This window comes from Haliotis rubra, unplaced genomic scaffold, assembly GCF_003918875.1.
Source record: "Haliotis rubra isolate DU_JTF1 unplaced genomic scaffold, ASM391887v1 Scf122, whole genome shotgun sequence".
Classification (NCBI taxonomy): Eukaryota; Metazoa; Mollusca; class Gastropoda; order Lepetellida; family Haliotidae; genus Haliotis; species Haliotis rubra.
The window spans coordinates 1976957-1997238 of NW_025765137.1; positions in this window are offsets into that span (position 1 = coordinate 1976957).

The following is a 20282-nucleotide window of genomic DNA, read 5'->3' on the forward strand; positions in this document are numbered from 1 at the left end:
AGAGCTCCAGCAGCAGCGAAGAGATCATCATCCACCACCATCACTCCTCCGGCGGGTCTTCTTCCTCAGGATCATCCGGGTCTTCTGGCTGCTCCAGCTGCGGAGGGTCATCCGAGTCTTCATCGTCTTCATCCGAGGACTACCCCATCCCCATCCCTGTTCCCATCTCTAGCGGCAGCAGCGGAGGTCACAGCCACAGCAACTACCTCCCCATCGTCCTCACAACCGCCGGATAATATGTTCTCGTAAGTTACTACTACCATCACAGCAACTACTACCATCACAGCAACTACTACCATCACAGCAACTACCACCAAAACTTCTACTTTGTCTGTACTAGCATATCGGTCCGCTGTCGACTGATCTAACTGCCTAATTTAATCCTGAATCTGTTCTTCTCTCGCAAGAGACTCGCGAAAATCCGGTTTAGAATTGATCTTCAGTAACCTCTTACAACAAGCATGGGTTACTGGAGACCAATTCTAACCCGGATCTTCACGGGGAGATGGTGAATATCAATAGGCGATAAAATATGGAAATGTCATTAAAATCAACACGCCCCTAATACTTATGATAATATGATGACAGTAAAACGGAACTCTTGTATTTACACTTCACGGTGTAACTAGTGTTGGCACATTGAAACTATCATCTTTCTCCTTAAGGATCAATTACAACGCCTCGGAATGTTGCGGGCAACAGACCACCTGAACGTTGGGAGAGACACGTACATGAAGCTCTGTGTACATCAGAAACATAATAATAATTATCGTTTGTTGTATTAAAATGTTGGTAGTGGAATAAAATATAGACAGTAAAATAGCAAAATTTATGTGGTTTTATTTTTGTCTTTAGCATATATATATATATATTTTTTTTTTTTTCACTCAGCTGCTTCCCAAACATGCACCGTCACTTTGTAACTTTGAAACCGGTGCAAAGTCAACGACAATCTGTCACAGATATTTTTATGAGCTACGCCAGTGGTCATTTCTCGGTCAGTTGTGTGCAGTAATGTGTTTGTCGAGTTATTGCGTGTAAACACTTTGACATTTCTGAACACCACAGCTGAGGATATGTAACTGTATAAACTTTCCAATCATGCATATCCACTGAAACGAAATCATGAACAGACTGACTGACTGACTGAGTTTGGATTTAAGGCCCCTTTTAGAAATATTTCAGCAACATCACGGCGGGGGACACCAGAAATGGGCTTCACACATTGTACCCATGTGGGGATTCGAACCCGGGTCTTCGGCGTGACGCTTTAACCATTAGGCTACCCCACCGCCCCATCATGAACAGAACTAAAACCAGGGTTATCTGTTTCGGCTAATTGATATTACCTTAGGGGCGATGGGGTAACCTAGTGGTTAAAGCCTTCGATCGTCAAGACGGCCCTGGTTCGATCCCCCACATGAGCACAATCTGTGAAACCCATTTCTGGTGTCCCCCGCAGTGATATTGCTGGAATATTGCTAAAAGTGGCGTAAAACTAAACTCACTCACAAATATTACCTTAACACATGACACATACATCAGCAGAGTTGTGCCTAAACTATTTACGAATTCAGTTTAAATAATGATATTTAATTAAATATATAAATGTATGTACATATTATAAAAGGGACATGAACATGATGGACTCCATTGAAATAGAACAAATGTTTTTAAAGTATTCATCTCTCCTGTGGATTCAAACGTTATGAAATTATAATGTATGTTGAAATGCAGTTATGAAGCGCCCTACGCCCAAGGTGGATAGTTGCTCACAGGGGCGACACACTACTATAACCTCGGCTGGTGGATGAGTGTGCACACAACTATCCTCCTCAAATTGCGTCTGAGGCACATTAGTGAGTGAGTGAGTTTGGTTTTACGTAGCCTTTAGTAATATTCCAGCAATATCATGGCGGGGGACACCAGAAATGGGCTTCACACATATAGCCCATGTTGGGAATCGAACCCGTGTCTCCAGCGTGACGAGCAAATGCATTAACCACTAGGCTACCCGACCGCCCCACATTTTACACTTGGTCTTTTGTTCAAGTTAAATGTCATGCACAAAGGATCATGGCATGCTGGTTTCATATCCGTCCCACCCGTGAAGATCCGGGTTAAAATTGATCTTCAGTAACCCAAGCTTGTCGTAAGAGGCGACTAACGGGATCGGTATCCAAATTGCGTAGATCGATGCTCATGTTGTTGATCACTGGATTGTCTGTTCCATCCTCGATTAATATTACAGACCGCCGCCATATAGCTGGAATATTGATGAGTGCGGTGTAGAACTTACTCACTCACACATATCCGTTCCCTATGATACGAGTATGTACGAACATACTGGTGGTCGATAGCATGAAGACCAGTGATGTACAATTTTGCACTGTCAAACAGATTTCACATTCTAAAACTTCGTAGTCACTGATTTTGTTGTCAGTGTCAGTGTGTCCAGATTATGAGACACAAAAGCATATTTCATACACGTGCCATTGGTATACGTAGTAATCACAAGGGTGGGTTGAAATATATGCTGGACAATTAATACTACACGCTTCAAAAAAAAACACGCAAAGGCGTTTTCTGCAGTTCATTTCGATATATTTTGACAGCAATCGTCATTGAGACTATTTCTATGTTTGAATCCCGTTAATCATGTCGTGGCTGTGTATTGTGCAAAACGCATCCCAAAATGTGTTTGTAAACGTTTGTCATAAAAAATGAAAACGATATATGAAAAGAGCATGCAGAAAAAGTTTGCTACGTTATGCACGTGTGTCGGAAACATGAGTAGAGACATCGAAATTTAAGACATAAAGGAATATTAAAAATGCCAAAATAGAATGCTACTGACCGAAATTGCCATTGGACGTTTGGACCATATCGCGATTATGACATCGATATACCCGCTTCAATTAGACCCAAGATCGTCCCAGAAGTGGAAGACCAAGAGTGGCAACTCCTGCTCAGGACCGATTCATCCGGGTCTTTCACCTACGTCCGATTTGCTACAGCAACGGACAGGTGCCAGGTCTTCGAAGAATTTCCTACCGAACCGTCAGAAATAGTCTGAGAGAAGTGGGAATTCGTGCAAAAGTTGGACCTGTCCTGACACGACTACATCGACAACGACGTGTCCAATGGTGCAACATGGTAAAGTCATGGAACCTGGAGAATTTGCGACGCGTTGGTTCCGCGATGAATCGCGTTTCCTCCTGCAACGACGGGATGGGAGACAACGTGTCTATTGACGTCGACACGAACGTTCTGCTTCGACACGTGGACAGATTTGGTGGAGGAAAAACGTCATGGTGTGGGGAGCCATGTCCTACACGGGTAGATCAGAGATAGTGGTGGTTCAGGGCAATCTTACAGCAAATCGATACATCGACCAAATCCTGCAACCTCACCTCCTCCCACTTTTTATCCGCAAGAGGAAGGTATTTCAACACCACACCGCCCCATCATCTCTGTTCAATCTTAATCGAATTATGTACACTTAATTATGTTTAATATTTCCTTATTGGACTGTGCGTTTCTTGGTTTTTTTCAAGAGTTTAGAAACAAAAGCAACATAACTCTTTTCTTAAAAAAATAATATATATGTACTGAAACAACCCACAATACATATGTCGCTGATAATTTATGCACAGTTCTTTCTTTTTTCAATGAATATTTTATTCATGAGATGGATGTGTACAGTGTATGGTCAGTCAATATCACGAGACCGCTTATTGCGATATTTAGGTCACATAAACCCTAGGGGGGTAAAAATACATAAATCACTAACTGGCATCGTTATAAATGAAACCCCGTCATTAAAACTACTCATTTCGACCTTTAATTGACTTAAATCGACCTTTTTGACAACAGTGCACAATTCTCACCCGCGAACGAAATTTCAACCAATCAGAGCGGCGCGACTCTGTGACGTCATATGAGGAATAGCTTTGAGGGCCGATGCAGAATTCATCTACATTTTAGGGGGTAAATTATCTTGTTTACAGGCTTGTATAAACCTGAAATCGTGACAATTGTTGTGGAAAATGAAAGCTATACGTTTTCACAATCTACTGGCATTTCATTTTGTCTCCTGCTTTGCCTAGTTTCCGAGTTACAACTTGTTTTCATAGACGCTTCTGTCACAATTGATTGGTGTCGTTAGGCCCTATTTGTATAATGACTGATCCAAATTGATCCCATTTCTGTGTTTTTTCACCTCGATATTTAATCATGTCATGTAAAAATCTGTTTGTATTCTCAAAACAGTGTCGGCCCATAAGTTTTCACATGCAATACAGCAATTAATCTTTATGGAAAATCTTTATGGTCATCAATCATATACATATTTTACTATAACTAGTAAGTAGTTTTGATTCTTTAACTTCCGTGAAGCGATCTGAACACAAGTAAGATATCGTTTCAGGCTTCCACAACGCTCGCTTCGCACTCACAAACATAACCCATTTACCACGAACTGCGGGGTCCTGTGGAAATCTGTGCATGGTGACACCATCACCCGACCCCTAGGATCAATTGACGACAAAGCAACGATTCGGCATGTCGTCGTTCATGTCGAGAAATCATCAAAATGATGAGCGTGCTACACACTTTCTACGGAAGCGTCCTAGTGCCACAGTCTGAATTTTTTTATCTCCTAATTAGGAGATGCTATCTCCTAATTAGGACTTACTATCTCCTAATTAGGACTTAGCTATCTCCTAATTAGGAGATAATATCTCCTAATTAGGAGATACTATCTCCTAATTAGGAGTTACTATCTCCCATTAGGACTTAGCTATCTCCTAATTAGGGATTCTAGCTATCTCCTAATTAGGGAGATACTATCTCCTAATTAGAGATACTTCTCTCATCCTAATTAGGTGATACTATCTCCTAATTAGGAGTTACTATCTCCCAATTAGGTGATACTATCTCCTAATTAGGAGTTACCATCTCCCACTAGGAGATAGCTAAGTCCTAATTAGGAGATAGTATCTCCTATATCTCCTGATACTATCTCCTAATTAGGAGTTACCATCTCCTAATTAGGAGATAGCTAAGTCCCTAATTAGGGAGATAGTATCTCCTAATTAGAGATAGTAACTCCTAATTAGGGAGATAGTATCTCCCTAATTAGAGATAGCTAAGTCCCAATTAGGAGATAGCTAAGTCCCAATTAGGAGATAGTAACTCCTAATTAGGAGATAGTATCACCTAATTAGGAGATAGTAACCCTAATTAGAGATATTATCTCCTAATTAGGAGATAGCCAAGTCCTAATTAGGAGATAGTAAGTCCTAATTAGGAGATAGCATCTCCTAATTAGGAGATAAAAAAATTCAGACTGTGGCACTAGGACGCTTCCGTACACTTTCTATACAACTAACTGAAAATCGTTCCTCATATGACGTCACTGCAGTGCTCTGGCGACAGAGTTACGTAACCTGTCTGTGGTTTCGTTGGCGGGCGAGAGGGAAGCAGGCGACTTTTTGGCCACTTTTAATCGCTCGGTATTAATTAACCACAAGTTTTTAAAGAATAAATTTGGTGTTCCGCATAAGACTTACCACAAATCTTGCATATGTAATGGTTAAAAGAGTAACAAAAAACAAAGTTTAGTGGTTCTTTAAATCAGTACTCGAGCAATCCCACGTTACAGTGTACTCGATTACGACGTGCTTTTGAGGCTACACAATTGTCACGGTCAGCGAATTAACATGCATATAAATTACGTTGTCAGCTCCCCGGGGTGTTCGTTACCTGGTTTGTTTTTAATAATTCGAGAAAAAAAAATGTTTTCAATTAACCATTCTGCACTTACTGCACCTAGCAAACAAGAAAGACACCTGATATTACACGTATGTACTTGAACACAACAGGTGGTTATACAGTACCTTCTATACGTATTCAACGTAGTTAGACATACTACACGTAGTATACTTAGTTACGCATACTATACGTATTGCTCAAAATTAATTATGCAATACGTACTGCACATTGTTTCGCATACTTTGCGCACATACACTCTAAATTTGTAGATCGATGCTCATGATGTTGATCACTGCAATACCTGGTCCAGACTTGATTAATTCCATATATAGGTTACAGCTGGAACATTGGTGAGTGCTGCGTTAAACAAAAAAACAAACGAAACGCATACTCTACATAGTAGTACACGTAGTACCCCACTTACATATACATTTCTATAATGTTACAGACGTTACGCGTATTATACGTATTGCGCGTAGTTCGCCATCCTTCACGTACTGCACTTACATACACATTCTACAATGTTACAGAAGTTACACGTATTATACGTATTGCGCGTAGTTCGTCATCCTTCACGTACTGCACTTACATACACATTCTACAATGTTACAGAAGTTACACGTATTATACGTATTGCGCGTAGTTCGCCATCCTTCACGTACTGCACTTACATACACATTCTACAATGTTACAGAAGTTACACCTATTATACGTATTGCGCTTAGTTCGCCATCCTTCACGTACTGCACTTACATACACATTCTATAATGTTACAGAAGTTACACGTATTATACGCATTGCACTCAGTTACAGATACCACACGAGTTACAGATACCACTCGTATTGCATTAGTTATAATTCTACACTATTACAGAAGTTACACTTACCAGACTTACTGCGCTTAGGTACATTTGTATTGAACTTGGTTATAGGTACTTCATGCATTTATCTTATAGTTACTCAAACAATATATTACATTAATTATTTTACGGACTTATACATGTTTACAGTACATGAATGCAACGTAGTTACAAATCGTTACACATCGTAGGACAAGCATTGCATGAATGATAGCATTTGTAGTGTGTGCATTGCACCTGTTGGTTGGTTGATTTATTTGTTGAAGTGGAACCTTTTTATGGATAGTCAATTTTTTGTTGCTATAGTAGTTGCGACGTTTCGGTGTAGATCCTAACACTGTTATCAAGCATATGATTTATTTGTTGTTTTACGCCGCACTCAGCGATATTACTGCTACATGGCGGCGGTCTGTAAATAATCCTGTGATCAACAGCATGAGCATCGATCTACTCAGTTGGTATAAGATGTCGTGTGTCAACCAAGTCAGCGAGCCTGACCACCCGATCCCGTTATAGTCGCCTCTTACGACAAGCATGGGTTGCTGAAGATCAGTATTCTAACCCGAACCTTCACTGGTCTTTTGCTCTTGTGGGACATTATGTGCATGCGTGTAAATATCACCTGACGGCATCGTGGACGATTGCGCGATACAGCGATGACGCTATATGTATAACATGTTGTGTAGGCAGTGGAGATTTATCATCTCACATGCTTGGGACGAAGTGTACAACTGCAAATCGTAAATAATTCCAAACCTTATCCTCGTACATGTATGAAGACTACAAAAACCCAAGAGAGAATATTGAAACTCAGTGATGTAAACGACCCTCATATGCTTGTCACAAATTTAGATTAAAAATTGTTTAAAGGGTGTAGATAAATCTTATTCCATTCACTTGGTCTAACTGGGGCGAGATTACACAATATACCACTGCATGTATACCACAACATCATGGAGGGCGTAGATATGCCTTATCTGCCGTCAGGAACATGTGTCGCATGGATCACAGTCTTAGATCAACCTTTATTATATAGATACTGACATTGTCACGTCTAACATTACCATTAATCCCCCAATCAAACTAAATATTCATACGTTAATCTAAAGCCATTAATCTTGTTTCGAGGTGAATTGGAAACATTTTATGATCGTGTAGGTCGAGTTAAGTGCGTTACAAAACACACAAAATGCAATGAAAGCATCCTGACATCAGCTCCTGGTTGATTGCTTTTACAGGGGTCCGGGATCCAACCTATAACGCTCAGTGGAGGAATTACGGTAAATGGTATTACATTAGTGGCTGTTCTGCAGTTGCTTTGTGGAACTTGATTCCGAAGGGGGACGCTGTGAAAGGTAGGTGCTTTATGTATGAAGGGCAGTCGAGAGTGTTGTGATCTGGATCGAAACGTCGCACTCGCGACAACATTATGGCTATCTTCAACCCACCCCTACCCGCCACCCCCAAGTTACCAGTAGCCGGAATAACCACACACTTATAATCGATCGGTTATTTGAGCTCCATGACAGTCAGCGGGCTGCTGCACAAGCAACTCAACAGCATATACTGTGAGTTGTGTGTATCTTGGAGTGGCGATACATTAGGAGACAACACCCGTTATATAGATCTCAAGGCATCTTAACCAAACACAGAGTCGATATCACGACTCTGACTATATCATGAGTATATGTTTTGAATCACTCTTAAAACGTAATGAAACCAGGTGTTATTGAAGAGGTTAGCGTATCCTGCCCTGTGATGACAAACGTCACAAACACATGCAAAGTCAAATCAACGGTTATACGATGTTCACGAGCACATTAGGGCTGGGACGGGTACTCGGATACTCGAATCCGGGTCGGGTATAGCTAGAATCGAGTACTATTTCTAGAAATCGAGCACCCGGAGAAGGAGAAGGGCACATAATAACTTGTATTTTTCATTATTGACGTAACACACATTTGTATTGTCCGATTAATGGAGGTCATTATTAACGACTGGATATGTCTGAGCATGAGCAGTGAGGAGCCAAGGTACAGTAACAGCGGTAACGAAAAGTCCCGTGTTTTAACGAGGAATGCATGTAATGGTGTATAAAAATCTCCGTCAACTCGTGATTGAATATTCAGAAAGTTGACAGAAGCGCTGTATTCCTTACATTTCCGGGTACTCGATTCCGATTCGGGTAAGTACACGCGGGTACTCGATTCCATTTTTTCTTACCCGTCCCAGCCCTAGAGCACATCATAAAAAATGCTTGCACGAAACTGGCGAACGCGTGTGGCACGAAATTCATAACACGTTGTGAATGGGATGCTCTTTTTCGAAATCCGTATACAGTCTTACAATTTGGTTCCCACAAAACATTTGCAAAACTAACTATTTCAACACTACAAATATTGTCTTTGTTACGACCTCCAATTTCAGGCTGACATGCATATGGGTCCTCCTTTGGTTTGTTTCCAAGGAAATGCGTGTGTCACGGGTTGCTCACGAGTGACCAACGAGGCTCAACACGTGGCTCAACGGGTTGCGTCACGGGTTGCCCATGGCCACGCGTGTTAGAGGAATGAACTTTTAGACAGTAGTGTATATTTAGCCCCAAAAGGAACGCTGACTTTTGGAAAGATGGAGTCATCCCACCTATCATAAAGAGTTGTGAAAATATTTTTGTAAATATCACGTGGATTTTATTAATAAGGGGGACTTCAGATGATGTTTGCTTTACGTTTTGAATGACAGATGTAATTATTTGCATGATCACGTTTACATTACCAAATACAAACCCAGATACTGGATCAAGTAATCAAGCTTTCACTGTCATACAGGATAGTGGTTCACAATGTTAATGACTCTTTTACATCAAGAAGCTTTTAAAGTCAAAATAACTATGGTTACACTTTAAGTCTAAACAGTCAAGACTGAATTAGCAGTAATTTTATAGTCCCAATATTTAAATAAGGCAAGTCGATATAGGTTCAAGTTGTATTCTACATGTATAAATATATAATGCTTTCAAAGGACTTTCGACAAACTCATTTCTGAAAATTCATGAAGGATAGCTGATAATACGTTTGTTCGCTGCATTTGTCTTCAACCTAGCTAATATGAACAATTTTAATTTTGAAAACGGTGGTTGATATTATTGTTTCACATGAGACCCCGTGAAGATCCTGGTTAGAATTGATCTTCAGTGACCCATGCTTGTCTTAAGAGGCGACTAACGAGATCGGGTGGTCAGGATGTCCACATGTAATCGGTTCACAATTGCGCAGATCGATGCTCATGCTGTTGATCACTGGATTGTCTGGTCCAGACCCGATTATTTACAGACCGCCGCCATATAGCTGGAATATAGCTGAGTGCGGCGTAAAACCTAACTCACTCACTCACTCACTCAACCTAGTTGATATGAAATTTTATAATTTTGAAAACGGTGGTTGATATTATGAATGAGTACACTTCATTGAACAAATACACGTATATTTAACACTTAACACTTCATACATAGAAAGCTACTGTCTCAACCTCTAGAAATACATGTTGTAGTTGTTTTTTTCCATTGTCTTTAATGACGCTTTCATAATCTCAACAATTCTTAAAAATTGCACATAGACTGAATTGTGATCACGAAATCTAAGTCATAGACTATATACATATAGTTTTGAAATTGGTATTATTTTCAACAGAAACTAAACATGATCTCTCTCAGTAAAAATTTAAACGGAGTTAAGTTTTGAAAGGTCAAATAGAAAACAGGAAACATTCAAACAGAGGTGGATTTGAAAGTGACAATATGGAACATACTTGTTTTTCATGAATGTTAAATAGTCAAATTTACAATAATTTTTTCATGATTTCTTAAATGATTGCATATTACCGTAACTGATTTAAACAGTCAGAGAAACAAACTACGTCTGTCCTTATTAAACATTCTGCTTGCTTTGTGGCATTTTCGCACAAGATATTTATCGATTGAGGGTAGACAACGCTTCGTCTCTGAAAATGTATACTTTTGATAATAACAAATAAACCCCTTTAAATTGAAATGGAACCCCAGTGAGATCGGAGATTCATAGGAACCTGACCCTGAGGATATCTAGACTTGCTTCATTTAGAGCTTCAGCACTGCAGGGAGGGCCAGGCAGTACGGACAATACTGTGGTTCGGGGTCTGTGAAACAGACAAAGATTGTGGGGCATTCGTCCCCACTCGCCCCTTTCCGTAACCTCCAAGAAGGCTTCGCTATTCGGCTTGTCCCGGAATAACACAAGTTGGTCACAAATGGATTGACTAGTCGTGTTGCAGGTTACGGAAAGTGACGAGTGTTGCCGAACTAATTCGTTCATTTCCGCGTCCGACTGTAATCGGAATGACACGTGCTGTCACAATCGAGAATATTCCCTCACCGTTTCCGTATGTAGAATGATCTGCAGAACACCACATGCTGTGGCCGACTCAACAATTGTCTAACACCCTGTGACCACAAGGGTAGGCTTGTGCACACGTGTCAACGATCAGACCGGCGCATTACGAGCACCTTGTGTATAAGTTTATGATACGGCTGGGAATGTTTTGGTTTAGTGTCTGCCAAACCTTACATTGATAAGCTTGTGGAGACGGCGGCGGAATAGATGCCGTAGATGCATACATAGGATTTACATCATCCATCTATATGTGTACGTTAGAATAGGATCAAGCGTCTTTACCGGTGAGTGATGACACCAACTCTGGGTTTGGGTGAGTGGGGTGCAAGAGCGGTGGGTGGATGAAGGGGTAGGGAATGTACGAAAGGGTTAAGGTGGACAAACAGGTTGGGGATAAGTGAAGGATAGGGATTCCCGCGGGGTCGGGATACATGAGGGGTATGTAAAACACGAGGAGTAGTGATGATGCATACACCAAAGTTTACGAAATACATTAGGGAACAGGGAAACGCGGGGTGAGGGGTGGGGGTGGTTCGTGGTTCACGAGAGGGTGGGGGATCCATAAGGTGATATGGTAACGCTGAAAGGGTGGGGAATGCACAGTTTAAAGAGATTGTTTAATAAACTAGGTGATAGATGTAGGGACAGGATAATACACGTAGGGTACAAGAACACGGGGGTTGCCGATGGGGTGGATGTACGAGGACCCAGGGTGGTTGAGTTGGGGTGGGGTGGGGTTTACAAAAACACGGGTGTGTATGAGTGAGCTGGGGATGTACGAAATCACGGGTGGATGAGTAGGTAGGCGAAGTGATAAAAAAAACGGCGGGGGTGGGTGGGGTGGGGGCTGCATTGTATGTGTTGATGAGGATGTAGAAAAACACGGGGGTGTATCAGTAAGTGGGGTAAGTGCCCAAAAGGGGTGGGGGGCGGATATGTCAAGGTTGAGGATGTCCAGAACTGAATTTTCTAGAACACGAGGGCATGTACGAGAACACAACGGCCAGCTCTGTTTGCTGACAGGATGTTTTCATTGCACCAATGTCACAATGAGCCGGCATGTCATCGAGCGAATGTTATTGTTGGTAGGGTCCGTCTCAAAAGCAAAAGCCGGTGAAAACATAAACTACACAGCTTTGACAAAGCGATGCCATGACGATCAGTATTTCTCTATGAAAGTAAGATACCGCCGACTTGACGTTGTGTCAGAGAAATTATGCGATTTTCGATCGATGTTTCCTTAGCAACCGTCATCATTTACCGGAACAAGCTGTAGTTGAAATATATATTTCGGGGTAATGACTGAGGTGTAATATACAGTTCTCTTTTGTGAATAAATAACCCAATTTAAGTCAAGCAGAATTGCAGTTTTGGAAATAGTTCCATCGTAATGGTAATTGGTAAATCAAATCAATCCCAGTCAGTCAGTAGTAGTAGTAGTAGTAGTAGTAGTAGTAGTAGTAGTAGTAGTAGTAGTAGTATCGGGCTGAATCTGGATCACCAGAACCATCTTTTCTGTATTGATTTCTTTTAATCTTCCGAGAGCTCATTTAGTGAGTGAGTGAGTTTAGTTTTACGCCGCACTCAGCAGTATTCCAGCTATATGGCGGCGGTCTGTAAATAATCGAGCCTGGACCAGACATTCCAGTGACCAACAGCATGAGCATCGACCAGCGCAATTGGGAATCGATGACATGTGTCAACCAACCCTGACGACAGACATGGATTACTGAAGGTTAATTCTAACCCGGACCTTCACGGGGCGAGAGCTCATTTAACAAGCAGCATAAACGGTTCGGGTACTCAGACGGCCAGTGGGTCTCGCAGTCCCTGGGAGATTCCGCCGATGTAGTTTCGTGTAGTAGATTGTTTCTGTCAACAGTATCTGCAAATAGCTTCAAAACTGCAGACGTGGTGTTACGCAGTAACCACTGACTCCTTCACTGTCAACATTACGTATTTACGAGACACAGCGCCAGTCTATGAGAGGGTCAACGTTCGCCGTCTCAAGGTCAAGTGCAGAATTAGCTTTTGTCGCTAAACATGTATACAAGCGAGCGCACTAACGAGCCAAAATCCTACAAGGGGCACCTTGTACACCAAACAGTCCTAAAAGTCAACTGGATGTTTAAAGTATGGTCTAAAACTGAAACCGGTGCCGTATTCCCATTGTGTGAATTTCGTGTAAATTATGTACGGTAAATAAATGACGTAAAACGTCACGTGTCTGACCATGTGACATTCCTTATATGGACTGGTTACTACTATCGCCACAACCCGTCATTCTGATCTTGAAGAGGTAGTTACGGGGAGGGAGTGGTCGACAGGGATATAGTGCTTATCACCGACTATTTCTGAAACGCCAATCATTGGAAAGTGGTTTATAACTGGAACCAATTACTCGATCGTAGTGTTGGAAAGCATAATTTTAGTTTTGAAGAGGTTGGGGTTTGGTATGTTTGTTTGTTTGTTTGTTGTGTAAGGCCGCACTAAGCGATATTCCAGTTGTATGAAGGTATTTAAATAACCGTTTCTGGACCAGACAATCCAGTGATTGACCTCATGAGTATCGATCTACGCAATTGGGATACGATGGCATGCATCAAGCAAGCCTGGCCAGCAGATCCATTTTGTCACCTCTTACGACACGCACGTTTGCTGAAGACCAGTTTTCACCTGGATCCTCACGTGTCTGGAGGTGACTGGGTACATCATGAGAAAGATAAGTACAGAGCGAGCTAAGCCAGAAGCGGGATCTGTAAAAATATACTCCAGTTCAGAGAAGAGCAGAGAAAGCACTTTTGCATATCTCTCCCTCTTGAAATAGAATAACGAAATGTCATCATTATTACTTAACCAGTTTCGCTGCGTCATAACACCAGTAAAGTGAAAACACGCCACTCCTATGATAGGAAATATACGATTTGAAGAAATGGTTATTTTTTACTCGAGCTCATTGACTTCCGATAACTGGGATCGGGTCAGCAGCATTCTAGCTGCGACCGGTTATATTTAGCAAACTCGTTAACCTGGGTCAACAGTGTTTTAAATAATTCATGTGTGCCTTCTTTTTCTTTCCGTTTGTGCTTTAATAAACGTAAGCTGCACAAATTTATTATAGATCAATCTCCGTTCACAATCAACATTAGTGGTAGCTGGCGACTTGAAATAGCGGATGTTTACATCACGTGACGGTCACGTGGTCGCGAGGGCAAAATAGTCCGAGCTCGAGTCACCTCGGAGGTCTAATATCAGCCTCAATGTTAAAGAACGAACGGTGGAAGAATTTTTGATACGATAATCATCCCAAGTACATACTTTCCCTTTTGAGGTTCTGAACACTGCAATCTTCCGGGTCCAACCTTGTATCACATGCAGTATACAGTATATCAAGTGCAATATACTGTATACCACATACACTATACTGTGTGCCACGCGCAGTGTGCGCCGGGCGAATTCCCGACTGGGTCGTAAGACTGATAGTCTCCCCCTCTCCCCTTAGCTAACACCGCATGGGGGATGTAACGAGCTCACAGGTCAGGCATGTACTGGTCAGCTGTTTGGTCGCTGGCCTGATAATGGGTGCAGGATTTAATCATACTCTTGAAATTCTGAGACTATGGTCTTATTAGGTCAAGAGTAGGATGATCCTGATGACCACTGCACGAGAGGCATGTGGGTTGTGGACGAGGTTCCACATGGTCTTGCCATAATACCATTTTAGGAATACAGTCTGAGATATAGTCAAATTAATGAGCGCTAGTGAGTTAGTTTGGGAACTGGGAGCTGAACACTAAGCTCCTAGTTAAACACAGCTCACAATAAAACGTTGTGGACCCGCAGACGGACTTGTGTTGTCACTTTGAGGAATATCCGCCAACACACAACAACAACTAACACCTACAACAACATAGTAGTAGACAGCCTTAAACGTCTACGGACTGGTCGTGCTACGCCGGATACTTGCAACTTGGCTGATTCCCTGGCGTCTATGCTCATTTTCAGTTTACGGTTTGCCTGGTCCAGACTTGATCGATTCCAGTTCGCAGTATAAAGTAACTAGACTTGACTCAATCATTCAATGAACATTAGATTATGCGAAATAATATTACTCTTTAGTTCAAGGAATCTAAATCCATGGGTTGAAAATATTTCGAAACTCCACTGGACACAGGTCCCGTAAACTTTGACCAATTAACAATTTGCTTTCTTTTGCAAACAATCTTTATCAGTTAAAAACAACAGAACAGCTAATAAATCTAAACATTGCAAATGGCGACTGAAGAAATACAATGCAAGTCATTCTAAGAATACGCTAGGAAAATTTAACACAGTTGGTAGCAATTGCAATTTTACTTCATCATCAAAATACATATATCAAAACATTTCAGTAGTTTGGCACTACGGTACAACGGTAAACTTTAATGTGGATATTAACTTGACCTACCGGAGATCTCACTCGACCCGGGCGTCGGACAATGGTATTTTTCAACCCCTGAAATCTCAGTAATGTTCCAAAAGATAGTGATTAAACCAAAGCGGTTTATCATGTGATTTATGCCTTGTGTATATGTGTAACAGTCAGTGTGTAAAACCATTGATTTATAAACTGCCCGAACTTGTCAGTCACTTCACAGATTGATTGAAAAATCCGACAGTTTGAAAAAAGGGGTTAGCAATATTCCAGCAATATCACGGCGGGGGACACCAGAAATGACCTTCACACATTGTACCCATGTGGGGAATCGACCCCGGGTCTTCGGCGCGAGGAACAAACGCTTTAACCACTAGGCTACCCCACCGCCCCTGAGAAGCGTAATATGTAGACAATAGGTGAGGTGAGGTGAAATTGGGTTTAACGTCGTGCTTGAGAATATTTCGCTCATATGACGACGTGCATGCGTGTGTATGTGCATGTGCGACTGCTTGTATTAGCCCAAACTTAAGCTGGTTTTAAAGTGCTAGCCCACTGAGATACCATGCCGCAGTGAAGCATGAAGACACATTATACCGACTCCGAGCCGACCAGTCCTTGTTGTACCCACTAATGCCGAGCGCCAAGCAGGGACCAACAAGTATATATACCATATTATAACGTCTTTTGGTATGACGCGGTCGGGGATCGAACGCACTCCAGACGGACGCTCTAACCACTACACCACGGAGGTGGTCTGTAGACAATAGGCCCTTGGAGATCCACTCGTCATAAAGTCGCATTGGGGCACTGTTAAGAAAACACTATAACCTTTGCGTACTACAAAGATATCAAATATTTAAGGTCCTTTGCAAAAAATGTATAAAAAGTACTCTAGTTTATGTTTGACGCCGGTGAAAACAGGCTAGTTGGACCTCACTGTAAATGTGTGTGTGAAGACACGCCAGCCAATTACACCGTGCAGTGAGCACTGGTTTTGCATATGAATAGCACTTGTGGGGATTCCCAACTTAGCATAGAGGTCTCCATCAACCAAGGCTTGACGTTAGGGATAGCGACCCGTGAATCGTCTTCAACAACCTAGCAACCACATTAAGAGGCGACTAACGGAATCGGGTGGTCAGGGTCGCTGAATTGGTTGACACATGTCATCGTATCTAAACTGCGTACTTTGAGGCTCATGCTGTAAATCACTGGACTGTCTGGTCCAGACTCGATTATATACAGACTGACGCCATAAAGTTGGAATATTGCTGAGTCGGCGTTAAACAAAACTCATTCACTCACTAAATGCGTAGTTCGATGCTCATGATTCGATTGTTTGGTTCGGAGTTGACTATTTAGTTATAGAGTTAGCTGATATTGTTGGGATATTCTGAGCGCGGAACAAAACAAAACCAAGGGTGCTCCGGGATTCGAACCCAAGACAAACCTGACATGGCACTGCCGCAGGATAACACATTTCACATCTATTCCAACTTATTAGAACACTTAACCGCAAGTTTTCATGATATTTAAGTGGTTGAGTAAGTTTAGTTTTAGCAATATTCCAGTAATATCGTGGCGGGGGACACCAGAAATGGGCTTCACACATTGTACCCATGTGGGGAATCGAACTCAGGTCTTCAACATGACGAGCCAACGCTTTAACCATTAGACTACCCCACCATTCTTCATGATATACTCATGCCAATAATGGTTGTCAACCCCTTCAATTTTTTTAATTCGAGAGGTTGTGTGTGGTGTGTGTGTGAGGTGTGTGGGGGGTTGGGGTGGGGAGGGGGGTGACAACCATTATTGGCATGAGTATATTTAAAACCTCCTGTTGTACTGGAAATGGTAAGCGTGTGACAGATTTCAGACGCGTAGTTATAGTGGTCGTTTTACCACTCACTTAAAAGTTGTCATCATTGTGTAGGAGTTCCATCGTTCCTTAGTCTCATGATTGGTATTGATTGCTGGGCAGATGTTCGCGAACACATTAGGGGCAGGGAAACATGTATTGTTGCAACAAACAAAACATGTGAAAAAATGTCTTGCCACAGGTTTTCTGAAAAAAAGAAACAACACATGTTTACTGATTGTCTTGAAAAAGTAGGGCTATTCATGCTATAACGTTTTATTGTATGTAATAAAGAAACTCTGAAAACCTCTACAACCTGAAGAGGAAACAAACAGCCACATTTCCCGTCCTTCTCGGTGCGTTGCGTTTAACTATTGGGTGTTTTTGTTGGCCAATATTTTCCCGTTCTGTTTCCTATTGTCGTCGACAAGTGGACTTCTTTCGTACATATCCTTCCAACTGTGGGCAGAAATATGTGTGACAACTACGATTTGAATCATATGTGGGGTGGGTTAACTTTTTAGCAAACGCAGTTTGATTTATTTAATTTAAGTTTAACCCAATGAAGAAGTGTCCTTCCTAACGATTCCAATAACGGTACTTAATTTTCGGCTCTTTAATTCCAGAAACTATATATTATTATATGAACAGTCTGAGTGAACGTTCATAGATATATTCAGGCCTCCCTTTTAGTAATATCTAATGATCAAAATGAGACATATATGTACCAAGGTACATAGCCTACAGTACTAGACACACACATACATGGCGGTGTATTGTAATTGTCATGTTTCTATCTTCAACAATACATATTCGCTCCGCATCACATACTATATTCGAGCTTAGGCAATAAGCATAAGTCCTGTCATACATTGTTACAACACATGTGTGACAAGACAAGACAAGACAATCGTTTATTGTATTTTAGGCCACCGGCCCTTATACAAGAGCGTTACATACAGAGTTGCAAACATGCTGTAGGGATATACTACTCACACTTTGCTAAAAAGCTTTAACGTAGATTCATAATTGAATTTGTATTCATTTAAAACTGGATAAATAATAATATGGTAACCCCTCTTTAGGCAAACAGTCACTTTAATCTAACATTATGCACCTGATACATGAGTAACCATAACATGGTTTTCATGGCACCAATCAACCATCTTGCAAATCATGGAACGAACACTGACAAGTACACAACACCTGTCAATAGCAGGTATGGGATCCACAAGAGGAAATGACATGCTGAACCCTAGGATCCGTTCTTACAATAAGCTTAGATATTTAAACCAAATTTGACTCCACATCATAGTTTTCTGTTGAATCCATGATTTGATCCTCAGCAAAGTGTGAATAGTATACATTAGGACATGATTAATTGTAAGTGCTCGTTACGACCAATAAATGCATATTTAACATAGAGAGCTAGATTACGTAGGGTGGATTCATTATTAGTTGTTAATATACTGGTAAAAACCTATCAGTGATGGTTCCGACAGATAACGTTCTGGGGTATACTTGCAACGTAAATCTTCATAAAATGGACAGTCAAGGGTAAAAATGTACTTCATCTTGTACTGAAGAATTACATAAAGGACGAGATCTTTCAGATTTTGGAATGGACAGTTATCTGCCTCTATTTACCATTAAGTCCAACAAACCAGTCCTATATTTGGCAAATATGTTTCTATTACACTTAAAAGTAAGTTTAGATAAATACAGTTCAGGTTGTATTAGAGTTTTAAATGTTCTATATAATTCTTTTTTACCGCTCGATCACGAAATTCGTTTAAAAACATAGAGACATCACCAACACCCTGGTTCTCCATTCCAATCCATATCCATGAGAAAACACAAGATTTCTAACATGTGATGCCCACAATATTTTACCCATATTATCTAGATGAACCATACTTGTGTTTGCCCTTTTGCTGTTTATCTCGGCTATATGACGGCTGGGGTAGATAGTCCAGTCACTGACACCATGAGAATCGATTTTTGCAGTGGGAAACATGCATGCACCGCGTCAGTGGATCATGCGATCCCGTTAGTCGCCTCTGGCAATCATGGAAGACCAATTCTAACACGGACCTAAACATGGCCAATATAGTTGTGACAATGGTAATGGATGTATGTCACAGTCAGCCTCCTGTGATTCATCCCAGTGTTTGATAATAAGCAATTCCAAATACTAACTTATACTATACCTCAAGCCAACAGATCCATTTATGTTTCAAGTATTAAACAACATGTTCTTTCTTTTGGTGGATTTCTTAAATTATTAAGAGATATATGTACAACTGAAAAATATACAACCAGGCAAAATAATGTCTTAGATTCCTTTATAAGGAAGTGGAAAGATTCATCTGCCATAGTATGTGTTGAGCATTGATGCGCTCATAAAATATCAATTGATATCCCCAGTCTCCACTCACTACTATCAAACCTTTCAGTCTAGTGAGTATGTGAGTTTAGTTTTACGCCGCACTCAGCAATGTTCCAGCTATATGGCAGCGGTCTGTAAATAATCGAGTCTGGACCACACAATCCAGTGACCAACAGCATGAGCATCAATCTGCGCAATTGGGAACCTATGACATGTGTCAACCAATTCAGCGACCTTGACCACCCGACCCCGTTAGTCGCCTCTTACGACAAGCATGGGTTACTGAAGGTTCATTCTAACCCGGACCTTCACGGGTCGACGTTGGTGTAGACATTGGTAGACGTGTCAGATCGATCAGGAAGATCGATGACCCGACCCGAGAAGTCTGTCACACAAACCTAAAAGGCACTATATCACACCGCATTAAAAATAAATAATGCATTTCCCTCGATAATTCTAACTATCAGCCGTCAGGGAAGCTACCACATAATTTATAAATGTTTCAATCATTTCTCAACAGACTGCCTGGAGATAACGTTGTTTCGCTTCGTGC